Here is a 14898-nt window from a genome sequence, read left to right as displayed (position 1 = left end):
TTTATTTTTAAGTTATCTCTACACCCAACATGGGGCTTGAACTCACAACTCCAAGATCAAGAGTCACGTGCTCTGATGACTGAGCCAGCCAGGCGCCCCAATTAGCAGACTTTTAGATTTACAGAAATATTAAGCAAAAAATTCAGAGAGTTCCCATAAACTCACTTAGTTCCACCCTACAGTAAATGTTTTTTTTTTAATTTCCCTTTATTCTCATTCTCTTTTTCTACCTTTTCCTTAATAAACCTTTATTCTGTACAAAATTTTATATTAAACTTAGAGATCTATATAATACTTGCCTTCACAGTGTTTGTTTTGGTATATTTGTTTTATTAATGTGAGTTACACTGAAGTTTAAGAGATTATTTTACATAAGCGATTTATTTTTTTTTATTTTTATTTTTTAACGTTTATTTATTTTTGAGACAGAAAGAGACAGAGCATGAAAGGGGGAGGGTCAGAGAGAGGGAGACACAGAATCTGAAACAGGCTCCAGGCTCTGAGCTGTAAGCACAGAGCCCGACGCGGGGCTTGAACTCACGGACCGCGAGATCATGACCTGAGCCGAAGTCGGCCGCTTAACCGACTGAGCCACCCAGGCACCCCTACATAAGTGATTTATAAAGAAAGCCTTTATTAAGAAATCCTATTATATAATGTCTTCCTAAAATAGGGAAGGGATATACTTCATATTTTCAATCACTATTAATTACACTTTTGGTCAAATTTAATAACCAGGAAAATGTTTATTTTTATTATTATTAATTTATTGACAGAATAGAGAAAATTTAGTTTTCAGTGGGTTTGCTACTCAAAAAGGCTAAAACTTAAAATATTTTAATTCCAAATATTTTTAAACTCATTTAGAAATCAGAGAATTTGGGCTTGAAAGAGTCTTTTTCTCTCTCAAAAATAATGGGCACATTTTGGTCCAAGAATCATATCGCTGAGAGTAGAATTTCTTTCTAGATTTGTTTCCAAGAAAACAGACGATCATATGCTGTTGGAGATCAAAAAAATAAGATGCTTACATAGTGCGTAATAAAACATTCTTTTCTGCTCAGTGCAGGCTGTGACAAGCATGACTTCCATGATGGATATTTTGGTAAAGTTCGATGTTCTTTTCATACAAACAAGGGCCCTATTAACATGGTTTCCTCAACTCCACTTCTCACTTCCAAATCCTCTAGGAATTGACACCAACTGTCCATTTTGACACTTGTTCATTAATTTCCTTTCAATAGAACTATTCTCTTTGCTCAGCTGTTGGAGCAATTTAAGGTTTTACAAACTCTTCTGATAAGGCTTTTTTGTGGAACATTCTTTCTGTGTCCAGAAGACAGTCTAACACCAGAGCCCAAAAGTATGTCACTGAGTCATTAGCGCAGGCTGCTACGTGTTCCATTACCCCACTCTTGCAGAGGGAAACTTTAGCTTGACCTCTTATATAATGGAAAGAGAAAAATCAATTCGTACTCTCTACCAAGACTTAATGTCTGACGCTCAGTAACTGGTGGTGGTAAATCCGGGCTAAGGCTTCCTTCCACACACCTGACCACAGTGGATCCAGTAGATCCCTAGTTACACACTGCTTACAGAAAATCTTTTTGGTCCCTCCGATTGAGGTGTGTGTGCACACAGTATGGGAGGGAGGTCATTTTCACAGCCATGACTGAAAGCACTAACAGATCCTAAGGAACAGGGGATGATTGTTGTACCTCTTTGTGAAATATGGTCAACGTTTTTAATTTTTATTCGTGATTGGGAAACTCCAGCTCTTTGGGGATTAAAGGGTATAAAAATGAATAATATGAGGCATGGCTGTAGAGGTGTATAACATTTGTTTTGTCGTAAAATGAAGTTGGACCGTGCACAGGGGTGTTACTTTTCCATGGCACAACAAACTCTTTCCTTTTGTGTCAGTTTTTGTTTTAGGTTAGTGAGAAACAGCACATCAGGAAGAAAGGATGCAAGAACCCAGGGTTGCTTTGCACTTTACCGATCTGTTGTGCTGTTCTCAGAAATGTTTGTCTTTGAAGTTGCCAAAAGGTGGCAATTTTTTGAGGTTGCTCTGCTGAAAAATAAGTGTAATAAGTGATATTGGATTGGTTTTATATTGTTTTACCATTTTATTCAGATCAGTGTGGTTTAGTCTTTTAGATTTTTGTATTATGTTATATAAATGTAATAGCACAAAGAACATGTGCTACTTTTTTAAAAGAACTAAGTAATTTCAAGATATTAATTCTTTCATGTTCTATATATGATTCTAAGATAGCTAGACTTCTTATGTTTCCAAATTTATTTTTGCTTCTTTGAGGGTTTGGTATTTTATATAGCTTTCTAAAACTCCCATAGCAGATTTTTTTCTTTAATCTTATCCATTTCAATTCACCAAAAAGCTTATTTTTTTTTCTGACTTTGAAGAAAATCCCAGTCTTCTCAATGGAATAAGTTATCTTTTGAAGATTAAAGTGATGATTAAAATCAGCTTTTGGACATATGATAATACTATAATACTATTTTTGGCAGTGGTGTGTTACTTAAGAGTTTTATAAATACATTATCTTAGCAATAACCTCAGCCACAGGAAAAAAAAAAATGAAGCACGATCTTAGAAGATCTTATAAGATTAGTGTGAGATTTCCTTAGGGGGCAGTAATTTAGCGCTACCTTTAGAAGTGGGCACCAAGACTTTTCTGGGGCTCTGGGGCTTTTCATTGTCTATCTAAAGAAAAGGCAAATAATGGAGACAGAGGAGGGGAAAGAGGGGGAGAGGCGGGAAAGAAAAGAGAGGAAAAGGAAAGGCTACAAGGGGAAGAATAGGGTTGTGAAATCATTCTGGGTTCAGAACTGAGAACTAGACTTCTATCAAAATCAGCTTTTTCAAAAAGCATGATGTTTTGAAAATCAAGACATGTTTGGAATTATTTTAAATGCTTAGCACTACTGGATTAACACAAAAAGCTTTAGGATAGAGCGCGTTTTTAAATGGTATGCCTCCTTGGAAATAAAATTTGGTGGAAAAGGCACACAGGAAGTTTGGAAGCACTTATCTTTTCTCCTATGTTCCTGCCTCAGAGGTGATGATTGCAAGGAAATAATCACAAGAAAACTATTTGTAGAATGTGGACCAGCAAACTATACCCATTTTTCACAACTGTTTCTTTCCACATGTCTCATGTTGATTATAATATCCATCTCTATAATTATTCATAACCAAGCACTTATCGCATTGCCCTGTAGTGCTAATTTGTTCATATCACCCACTCTGTAGGACAGGACTGAGTAACCATCAGTGCTTGGAAAAGTACCTGGGGAGGAACAGGTACTATGTAATCTTTGCTGAGTGAATTAACAAGAATGATAATTGTCAAAACCCTCATCATCTTTTCTGAAATGAACTGGCACTTTCTTTATTAGATACTGATTTCTATTTTTGTTTCAACTTGGGATTTGTTTACTCGTGCTTTGTCCAAAATGCATGTATCTTAATCAGTGCAAGATATAATGAACATTTGCTGTCTTTGGAAAGGGTTATCTGACCTTTGTTTTGGTAGAAGTTCCCAGAAACTTTATGGGACCAGAAACTCCCTTACTCAAAACAACATTTTATAGCAAAACTCCTCTTTTTGTAGGTGAAATTGCTAAGCCACCGATACTAAGTGTAAGTAATGAATTGCTAAATCTGGCTGTCACAACTAAATTGAGTAGAGAATTTGAGTTCAGGCACGCATGCCATGTTTATAAGAGAGTATGACTGTTTACTGGCTGTTGATTTTAAAATTGGTGGGTCGCTTGTTCCTGGTCACCCAGCTCCCAAATGCCTGGCCACCCCTGTTGTTCCTGGCCTCTATGTCAACAAGAGTCACTATTTCACCCAACTGGCCCCACTAGAGTGAGAGCCTTAGGGTTTGTGTTTACCTTACACCCAGTCACTCCCCAGGACACTCTCAAGAAGCTGGTCTGTGTTGCCATCTATTCGTCTGGTTCAGAGTTTCCTGGGTGCCTGAAGGTGGTTATAGCAGTATGGAACTCGGCATGGAGAACTGTAATCTTAAACTGCCCTCTTTGAATCCTTTCGTTTTTTTCTTCATAAAGCCTTGGCTTTACAGTAATAAAATTATGTTTTAATTTATCATAAAAGAACTTAATTTTGCAAAATATTTTTTAGTCCAGTAAATCCTCATTAAAAAAAAAAAGGTATCTTTCATGTTACATACTGGGTAGGCTGTTTATAAAAAGGCCTTTGAAATAAAGACAGTAGACTATGTAAGGCACTTATTGAAATAACCTGGCCTCAAGGTTTATTTTAAGAAATCGTCTTGGTATTAATTGCATCAGAATCCCTAGGGGAGCTTGTTAAAATTTGGATTCCCGTGAACCACTGTGGCCCAACTGAAGTAGAATATTTCTGTAAATGCTAATAGAGTTGCTGATGGAATTAAATGTGTCTAGTCCAGTGGTTTTTAATCTTTGCTGCGCATTAGATCATTTAGGAAGTTTGAAAAACACCAGGTGATTTTAACGCACAACGTTGAGAACCCCTGAACTAACACAATGCCCAACACGTATTAGATGTTCAGTAATTTACAGATACACTTGTTAGATAAATAAAAGCTAGTGACTAAAGAAAAACCCATCTCTAATTTTAATTTACTAATGAAAGGAAAGTCAATGAAATCTCCCATATATATATTTACTTCAAATAAGACTAGATCTTGGCTGTTAGTGAACACATATCTCCCCATAATACATACAGTTAAATGTTTTTACATTAGGTAAGAATAAATATCATTTAAATTATTAATAGATTAGTAACTTTAAATAATGCAACCCCTTTTCTTCAGTAAAGTTCTACTTTTAAACAATGGATTCTAGAATACAATGTCAGGAAGAAATAGAACCATAATTCAATTACTGAAAAATCTAAATTTTCATATGGTAATAAAGAAATGATGACAAACATCTATATTTATTGCTTACCTACTGTAAGACTTTTCAAATTATCATTTAAAATTAACATTTCTTTAGAGATATTAAGTGTTTTTTCACAATATCTCTAAGAGTTAATATCACACTCAAGTCTTCACATTGTACATTTAAAATGAAAACAAACATAGTAAAAAATGTTAGGATGAATCACCAGTCTCTATGTATTGTTTCTTGTATATAGAATTCTTTAATGGAATTAAATTTGAATAAACCTCTCTTAAATTGTGATTTTTTTTCCTTTAAAAGTTCACACAATGGCACTTTTTGTGGTATGTAATCACGTAACCTTGTTATACTATTAAAACTATGAGAGGGCGCCTGGGTGGCTCAGTTGGTTAAGCGTCTAAGAGTCTGACTTTGGCTCAGATCATGATCTCACGGTTTGTGAGTTGGAGCCCTGCATTGGGCTCTCTGCTGTCAGCACAGAGCCTGCTTCAGATCCTGTCTCTCACTCTCTGCCTCTCCCCTGCTTGCTCTTTCCTTCTCTCTCAAAAAAATAAATATTTATTTTAAAAAAATAAGACTATAAGTTCCTGTTTAATAGAGTTAGGTTGTATTCAGTATGCAAAAAAAAAAGGGTATTTCATGTAACAAATACATATTTTAAAAAATAGGGGCACATGTGTCTCTCAGTCGGTTAAGCATCACTTTGGCTCAAGTCAGGGTCTCGCAGTCCATGAGTTTGAGGCCCGCGTCCGGCTCTGTGCTGATAGCTCAGAGCCTGGAGTCTGCTTTAGATTCTGTGTCTCCTCTCTTTCTGCCTCTCCCCTGCTCGCGCTCTGTCTCTCAAAAATGAATAGGTGTTAAAAAATTTTAAAAAGATGAACTTAAGCAGTTTTTACAAATTTGAAAAAATGTAATACTATGTGAAGATTTTTAAGTTTACAGGCTTCCTATACCAAAAAATTTAGTCATTTTAGATTTCCGTGTTTTACAGTTTTCTTCGGAAATGCCGTATAAGTTTAACCTCATGGTGTTTTATAATATTTTGAATATTATCAGTAAACTAATTTTTCTCATATCTTCTCACTTATTAACTGATTATTTATGGTTTTGTCATATCTATTTTGTGATCACCTGCGTTAGAGAGTTTGTTATTAGCTATCAAGTTTTTCAGTCTACTTATTTGTATCTTATAGGTATTTTTGGTACAATATTTGGTACAATATTTTTGTACCAATTAATGGCAATTTTGACTCCTACTGTTGTTTTTGTTATTATTGTTTCACTTATAATATTTTGAGAGTAGCAGTATACATTTTAGGTTACTCATTTTGATAAATTTGTTTTTTGCCTCTAAAATCTAATACCCTACTTAAGGCATTCATTCATTCATTATTTATTTAGAGCTCATGCTCTGTGAAGGAGAGATATAGAGATCGAGATCAAGATCAAGATCGAGATAGAGATATATATAGGTGTATAAATGTGTTTATCTAGATCTGTCGATCTACCATCTATCATCTATCTGTATATCAGTAAATGAGGGGTCACTGAAACCTGTCTGGGTCTCTCTACGTTGTGTCGGTGTCTGAGGAAACGAGTTGCCTCTATATCCAGCTGGCATGTAGGACCCTGCTCCCTGCTGACCCACTTTTCTGCCTCTGCCTTTTCTTGGATCTGCATAGTGCCAATTCCTGGACGCCCTTTAGCCTTGTTGCACCTGCCTGTTATGACATGCTACCTCTTGCTAGTCAGCCCCCATGTGTCCTGCTAGCCTGGTTTGCCACCTGTTGCTCACTACTGTCCTCTCTGGACCTGGTGTCTGCCTCCATGCAAATGCACGCTGGCAGCTGGATCCAGACCTGTCTCTGCATCTCCAGTACCAGCCTCACTGCGTGGAATATCTCTTCCAAGTTTCTTCTGAAACTGCCTCACCCTGCCATTTTAGTCTAGTTAATTTTTATAAGGTCCTTAAAACATGTGTTAAACCTATTCCTGACTCCTTAAAGAGTCAATATAATGTAATTTAAAGAGAAAAAAATTACGTTTTCTTAAAGAAGACTTTAGTTCCAGTAGGTATTACTTAGTGTTTTATCCAGTGGCTATTGAAATATGTTGTATTTCAGATGGTCCTGAATTTTATGTTTTGAAGGCCTAGGTGCTTTTAATAGAAAGGTGTGTGTGTGTGTGCACGTGTGCACACACACACAGTGTTAAGGACATAAACTATTGGCTCTGCTGCCCAACTGCTGTGAACGGGGAAGCCAAGTTTGTTGAAGTGTATATAATGTAAGGAGAAAAAAAGGCTGTTGATGAACTATGTTTGCATAGTAAGTTGTCCAAATGTACAGAACTTTTTCATCAACTTCAGTTATTTTAAAGGTTGTTTTTTTTTTTTTTTCCATTCTCTCCAGATCTTGGTTTTATTCTGGATAACTGATAATCCTGACCAAATGACACAGTGTTTTATGCCAGTTTTCCCCGCTCTTCCCCTTCTATCCTTGATCAAGCATTGTTTACTCCCTGATAGAAAAGATATTTTATTTAAAAAATGTTTAATGTTTTATTTATTTTTGAGGGAGAGAGACAGAGAGAGAGAGGGTAGGGGGGTGGGCAGAGAGAGCAAGGGAGACACAGAATTCAAAGCAGGCTCCAGGCTCCAAGTTGTCAGCACAGAGCCTTACGTGGGACTCAAACTCCCCAGCCCTGACATCATGACCTGGGCCAAAGTCAGACACTTAACTGACTGAGCCACCCAGGTGCCCCAGAAATGATATTTTAGCATGTGTGAGTTGGTAGGAAAATACACATAGGCAACATTATTTTACTTCTGCTAAGGCAAATTTTCAACTGAATGTATTTGTTTGAGCTTCTCTCACATATAAGATGTTATGGCAAATGCTGCGTGCATAATATCATGAGAACTTAGTCCTTGTTTGTAAGCACCTGACAATCTAGTGAGTGGGGAATGCCAGTGGATAAATCTATTGAGGAAAATGTAGGAGTCGAAGCACAGTACTGAGAATGTCGTTAGGCTTAGATCTGGAAAAAAAAAAGAGTAATATTATGGGAAAGGATTTTTTAATAAATTTCATTCAATAGGCAATGAAGGGTACTGAACAGATTAGTGAAATGATCAGAGCTGAGAGATAAGGCTACAAATCTGTGAACAAGTTGTAGAGAACTGGAAAAACAAACACTCCAATTTGGTTTGGACCAAATATATATTGGAGAAGGTAGCAAATAACAAAGAATATTGAACTAGATCCCTGAATTCAAAGGCCAGCACTACCACTGGCTTTGTGGCATGAATAATTTGCATAAAGTGTCCTAATTTAGACAACATCAGGAAACTTCTGTTCTTGAAGATGGTAGTAATTAGTGTTCATGTGTGTGTTCTACTTACCTACTTACCTAGAGGTAGGTGAGATCAAAGATAAGATAGATGATAGATGATAGGTAGATAGATAGATAGATAGATATAGCAGTCTCTAGGTAATAAATTGGGGTATGGTGGTTAATACTGCAGCCCCTGAAATCAGACTTTTGGTTTCAAGTCTAGACTCTTACATTTACTTAATGTGTAACCTTGGGCAGATTATTTAACCATTTTTGCTTTTGTTTTCTCATTTGTAACACAGTAACACCTACTTCGAAGAATAGTCAGGAGATTAATTCATTAGTATTTGTAAAGTCCTTAGAAGAGTGCCCAGCACATAATGGCTATTCAATAAAGATAGCTGTCATTAGTTACAATAAATAAAATTATAATACTATATATTATGCACATTTTCACATAATTTTAAGTGTATTCTTTAAAACATAAATATATACAACTTCCGATAGAATAGTCCAGGGAGTAGGCATTAATCCTGTCGGCATGCATCAACTTTATGAATGCAGTGCCCTCAGACTTATAAAACTCTGTGTTCTAGCGTGAAAGTCCAGCAAGTGAATTTGTCATGTCTTCCATGGATATTCATCTGGTTATAAATACTAAGTGAGTAAGAACTTAGTGAGTTCTGTGGAAAGCACTTGGAGCATGTCAAGTTTTATTTTTAATGGCTAAAACACCAATTGTTAGTGCTTGGGGAATGGGGTAAGTAAATAATAAAATTAAATAAATATTCCCATATTGTGCTCATTCAAGCAAGAGGGCAGGACACTTTGATAGATTTGTGAAAATAATACATAAATATTTTATATCATGCAAATAAATTATTGAAGTTTAAAACTTACTCATTTTAAAAATTGTGAATTGTTTCAAACACAAAGAGAACCTTGAAAAATAATGTAAACTTTTTTTACTCATTACTTAACAAATCTCTGTTGCCAAATCTCCCATATATTCAAATTTTAAATTCAAATTTTAAACCAAGATTTACAAATGCATTTGAAACCTTTGGAGAGCCTCCTGATTCCATGGCAATCCATCTCTGTACCTGTGCTCCCCCATGTCAGAGGAAACCATGATTCTCATGTGAAATAATTCATAAAAATATGTACTATTTGCTGTATTTTTAAACACCTTTTTGAATGTTTATTTTATTTATTTTGAGAGAGCACTATCAGCACTGAGCCTAACGTGGGGCTTGAACTCACAAACCTTGAGATCATGACCGGAGCCGAAATCAAGAGTCAGACGCTTAACTGACTGAGCCACCCAGGTGCCCCCTATTTGTTGTATTTTTAAGAATTATGTAAATGGAATATTGTAACTATTTTGAGACTCTCTTTTCATTATCCTTCCATTTTTTAAATGAACTTTATTGGACTATAACTTACATGAAATAAAATGCACTCATATGTACATAATTTTTAAAGCATTTTGACAAATGAATATGCCTGTGTAAATATGACTTCAAAATATAGAACATTTTCACCACTACCCAAAAGTTCCCTTTTGCCCACTGCAGTCAGTTCATCACATATAACCCACCCCAGGTAATCACTGGTTTTATTCCCATCACTATAGATTACACTTGTTTCAGAGCTTTACAGAAAGGGATTCTTATAGTATGTGTTCCCTTGTATCTGTCTTCTTTCACTCAGTATAAAGTTTTTCAGGATTCTTGCTGTTCTTATGTGTATCAATAGTTCATTTCTATTCCATCACCAAACTTTATTTCATTGTTCAAATATGCCACAACTTATTTATTCCTGTTGATGGATTGGTATTTGGACTCTTCCCATTTTTTGGCTATGATGGAAAAAGCTGCTAAGATCATTATTAATGCAAACCTTTTCCAAAAAAATATATTTTAATTTCTCTTAGATAAATGACTAAGAGTGGAAATGCTGGGCAAAATGGTAATACAGGCTTATGTTTAATTTTATGAGAAACTACCAAACTCCAGTTTTCAAAAGTGACTGTACCAAATACTTCCAGTTCCAACTGTTCCAAATCTTTTAATCATTGTATTGGTATGATTATCTCATTCTGATTTAAATTTGCATCCTTGATGACTAATGTTGTTGAATGCCTTTTCATGTATTGGCCATTTGTGCGTGTGAGTGTGTGTATGTGTGTGTGTGTGGGGGGGGGTGTATGTGTATTATTCTGTAAATATACATGTATTCTGGATACAAGTATCTTATGACATATATTATGAATATTTCCTCCCATTCTCCCAGCCTGTGGCTTGACCTTTCATTTGCTTAACAGTGTCTTTGAAAGAGCAGAAGATTGTAATTTTGATGAGGAACAATTTATCATTTGTTCTTTTATTATTTCTTTTTTTTTGTACTCTAAGAAATCTTTGCCTATCCCAACATAATGAGGACTTTTAGTTTCTTTTCTATAATCTTTATAATTTTAATTGCTATATTTAGATCTGTATTCCAGTTCAATTTAATTTTTGTATTTGTTATGAGTTAGAAATAAAAATTCATGTTTTTCCAAATGGACATCTAATTGTACCAATACTATTTATGGTAAAGACACTCTTCCCCATTGAATTGCGTTGTCACCTTTGTTGAAAAACAATGGGTCACCTATGTGTGGGTTTAATTTTTGACTTTCCATTTTTTTCTTTTAATGAGAAATACTATATACCTATCGTGTAAATCATTAAACTGTGTTCTATTTAAAAATTTTTTTGGCTATTCTAGGTCTTTGCATCATTTCTATATAACTGCAAAACTAGTTTATCAATTTCTAGAAAAGAAAAGCCTTATGGGATTAAGATACATATTCCATTGAATCTATAGAACAATTTGAGTAGAATTGACATCTTAACAGTATTGAGTTTTTGAGTTCATGGACATGCATTAAAATTTTTTTTGAGTCTTCTTTATCTCTTCTCATCAATATCATTTCTAGCATAGAGATCCTGCACATACTTTGTTAAATTTGTTCTTAGTCATGTTCATGGATGCTATTATTAATGGTGTTTTTAATTAAAATTTCCAGTTGTCAATTGAACATATGAAGAAATAAAATTGATCTTTGTATCTTGATCTTATATCCTGTAACCTTTGTTTTTAATGTTTGTTTGTTTTTGAGAGAGAGAGAGAGAGAGAGAGAGAGCATGAGTGAGGGAGGGCAGTGAGAGAGGGAGACACAGAATTTGAAGCAGGCTCCAGGCTCTGAGGCCGTCAGCATAAAACCCGACATGGGGTTCAAACCCACAAACCATGAGATAATGACCTGAGCCGAAGTCGGACACTTAGCCAAGTGAGCCACCCAGGAGCCCCTATTCTGTAACCTTTTTAGTTACTTACACTTAGCAGCTTTTTGTTTTTATAGATTTCTCAACAATTTCCTCACATATGATTACACCTTTTACTCACAAAGACAATTTTGTGTCTTCATTTACAAACCATATTTCTTTTATTTCTTTTTCTTGCCTGATTGAAATGGCTAGGAACACCAGTACAATGTTGAATGGAAGTTGTGAGAGTGGGTATTTTTGCCTTTTTCTTGATCTAGGTTGAAGGCCTTCAATATTTCATCATTATGTATGATATTAGCTCTAGCTTTTTTGTAATTGCCCTTAATCAGGTCGAGGAGGTACTTTCAGAACTTTGAATATGTCATTGCATTATCTATTGGCTTACATTATTTCTGATAGAAGCCAGCATATTTTCTTATCTTTGAATCTCTGAATGGGTCTCTATTTTCTTTGTTGCCTTTAAAATTTCTATCTTTACCATCAACTTTCAGTAAATTGATTATGATATGCAGCTCTCACCTTGCTAAACATGGTCTTGGGCACAGCAGTTAAACTTTCATCATATTTATCTGTAATATGGGACTCTGCAGATCTTAAAGAATTTTGTAAGGATTAGTTGGGATGACGTATATATAAAAGTGTTCTAAAAACTTTATAATTTACTAAAATGACTTTCCAATTCAAGAATGCTTTTAGTGAAAATTAAAATAATTTAAATTTGTGATTTTAGAAACATAGTGTTGTTAACAGAATAATGCTTTTTGTTACCTTGTATTAAGTTACAGTTTTATTTTCAAATGAACGGTATTGCAGACACTGATTCAGAATATCGAGGTGAAATGTCCAAAAGCAAACTATTCTTGACTTGTTTTCCAAATCACATTTTATGGTATTTGTGTACATGTCTATCTATTCATTTCAGTCCAGAATTTCCTTGAGAATGCTCAAATCACTCATGAAAAAAGCATCATTGTCTTATTTAGCATAAGTCTATATAACTGCCATAATTTTCTCTTCGATGTGTGCATGTGAAACATACACATGTATATGACACACAAATATGGCACTATTGTCAAAAAATACAATGCAATCTTTAAATGAAATGCATTATCTTGCTGATAAGCATTAAACAAACCGACCAGTCTGGCTAAAAGATTAACTTTGTAGACTTCATTATACTTTTAGAAACTTTCATGTATGCGATCCTATCTATTCCTCAGAACATCTTCATGAGCTGGTGGGTGTATGAGTCCTGATTCCACATGAAAACTCCATGCACAGTAATGAAGTCTTTTAACATGAAATATTTGTCCTAAAAAGGCAATCTAGTGCTCGCTTCGGCAGCATATATACTAAACAGGCAATCTATTTTTCCAAGATTATGCTTTATATACTTTTTTCATATTTTCAGTTTTTCATATCATTTGAGAATTTCAGATCACTTTGTGTTCCAGGATTCATCAAACATTTCATTTGAGTTTTCTGAAAGTTGGCCCATGAAAATGGACTTACCACAATAATGTGATGGACTTACAGGATGCATACTTTGTTGAACTTAAATTCCATTTTTAAAATCTAGTGTTTGGTACCAGATGTGGAGAGTGAATCACCATCTTTTTTTATGAAGAGGGCAAGGTTTAATTAGCCTTTTTCAAAAGACTTATTATACATTTCACCTATAAACTGAGAGAAGAAAATTATGCGTTTTAAAGCAGGATGAAAGTTGAGGTGATACCCACAGCTGCTCTCGTCTCTGGCAAACCATTCTGAGAGGCTCCAGTTTCATTTGGTTCAGATGAAACACATGTTGCTCATTTATTGTACATGTGCTTCAACGTATTTTGACAAATCTGATCTAAAAATGTTACAGATGTTCCTCATTATTCTAATTTGCACTTAGTAACTACCTATAGAACTTGGCTATATACTGGCCGTTTCAAAATCTAGGTAGGAGAAAATTTAGCTGTCACTGATATGTGTTTTAATTCAATTTTAGTTACAATTTTGTGATACAGTTAGATATACACATTTAACAGGTGTCCTGTTATACAATTGTGAACTGTGTACAATTCACAACTGTATACAACTGTGAATGAAGAGAAAGCTTTGTTTTAACAGGTTTCAAATAATTTCAGGTGGACATGAAATTATTCTGATCTTGTCTTTTAGAAATTTGCTGTTCAAAAGGGGCACTTGGGTGGCTCAGTCAGTTAAGCGTCTGACTTCAGCTCAGGTCATGATCTCACAGTTTGTGGGTTCAAGACCAGCATCCGGCTCTGTGCTGATAGCTCAGAGCCTGGAACCTGTTTTGCGTTCTGTTCTGTGTCTCCCTCTCTCTCTGCCCCTCTCCCATTCATGCTCTGTCTCTCTCAAAAATAAATTAAAAAAAAAACATTAAAAAAAAGAAATCTGCTGTTCAGTGTATGGTCTGAGATCAGGCAGCAATATTATAACTTGAATACTTACTAGAAGTGAAGAATCTCAGGTCCTACCCCAGAACTACTGAAATAGAATCTGCATTTTAACACAATCCCCAGGTGATTTATATATACATTAGAGTTTCATAAGCACTGTTTTAGAAGAGACCTTATGTTATAACTCTGTTATAACACACACACATATACATAGTGTGTATGTATGTACACACATACACATATGTTTTGTACACACACATATACATAGACCCACGGGTCAAACCTGAAACTCTTCACTGTACACATCTGTTGTATACAGATATTGTAAAAAGTGGGCTGGCCTGTAGATCAAACTTGTTTATTTTCTTATCATTCAATACATTAAAAAATAATCTCACCAGTACTTTCCACAGGCTGTCTTCCATGTATACAAAAACCCATATCATAAGTACTGGCTCACCACACATTTTCCTTTTTTTTTTTTTTTTTTTTTACATTTATTTTGAGAGAAGGAGAGAGAGAGGTAGGGAACACACACAAGCAGGGGAAGGGCAGAGAGAGAGGGAGAGAGAGAATCCCAAGTAGGCTCTATGGCACTGTGAGTGCAGAGCCCTACATGAACCATGATCTCATGACCTGGGCCAAACTCAAGAGTCCCATGCTTAACCAACTGAACCACCTAGGTTCCCCCTCACCACATATTTTCAATGACTGACACATGAAGGAAACAGAAGAACTTGTACTTCAACTTAAATCTTTTAGAATTCTCATCATTTCTTACTGTTTTTTGTAACTTTCTGTAGGATAAACTTGGTTGGAACAGTAGTGAATTGTTTACTATTTACATTTCTTTGCCATGAAAAAAACAAGAA

The 14898-nt window shown here is 35.2% G+C and overlaps 1 long non-coding RNA gene across 4 annotated transcripts in view; it reads left to right on the top strand.

Moving 5' to 3' along the window:
* The window catches only part of LOC123590042, a 168187-nt gene that overhangs the window by 8867 nt on the left and 144422 nt on the right, over positions 1–14898 (top strand). The gene's annotated exons all lie outside the window — the stretch shown is intronic.

Source organism: Leopardus geoffroyi, chromosome B4, assembly GCF_018350155.1.
Source record: "Leopardus geoffroyi isolate Oge1 chromosome B4, O.geoffroyi_Oge1_pat1.0, whole genome shotgun sequence".
In the NCBI taxonomy this organism is placed as follows: domain Eukaryota; kingdom Metazoa; phylum Chordata; class Mammalia; order Carnivora; family Felidae; genus Leopardus; species Leopardus geoffroyi.
The sequence above is the reverse complement of the archived record's forward strand: the minus strand, read 5'-3'. Positions and strand labels throughout refer to the sequence as shown.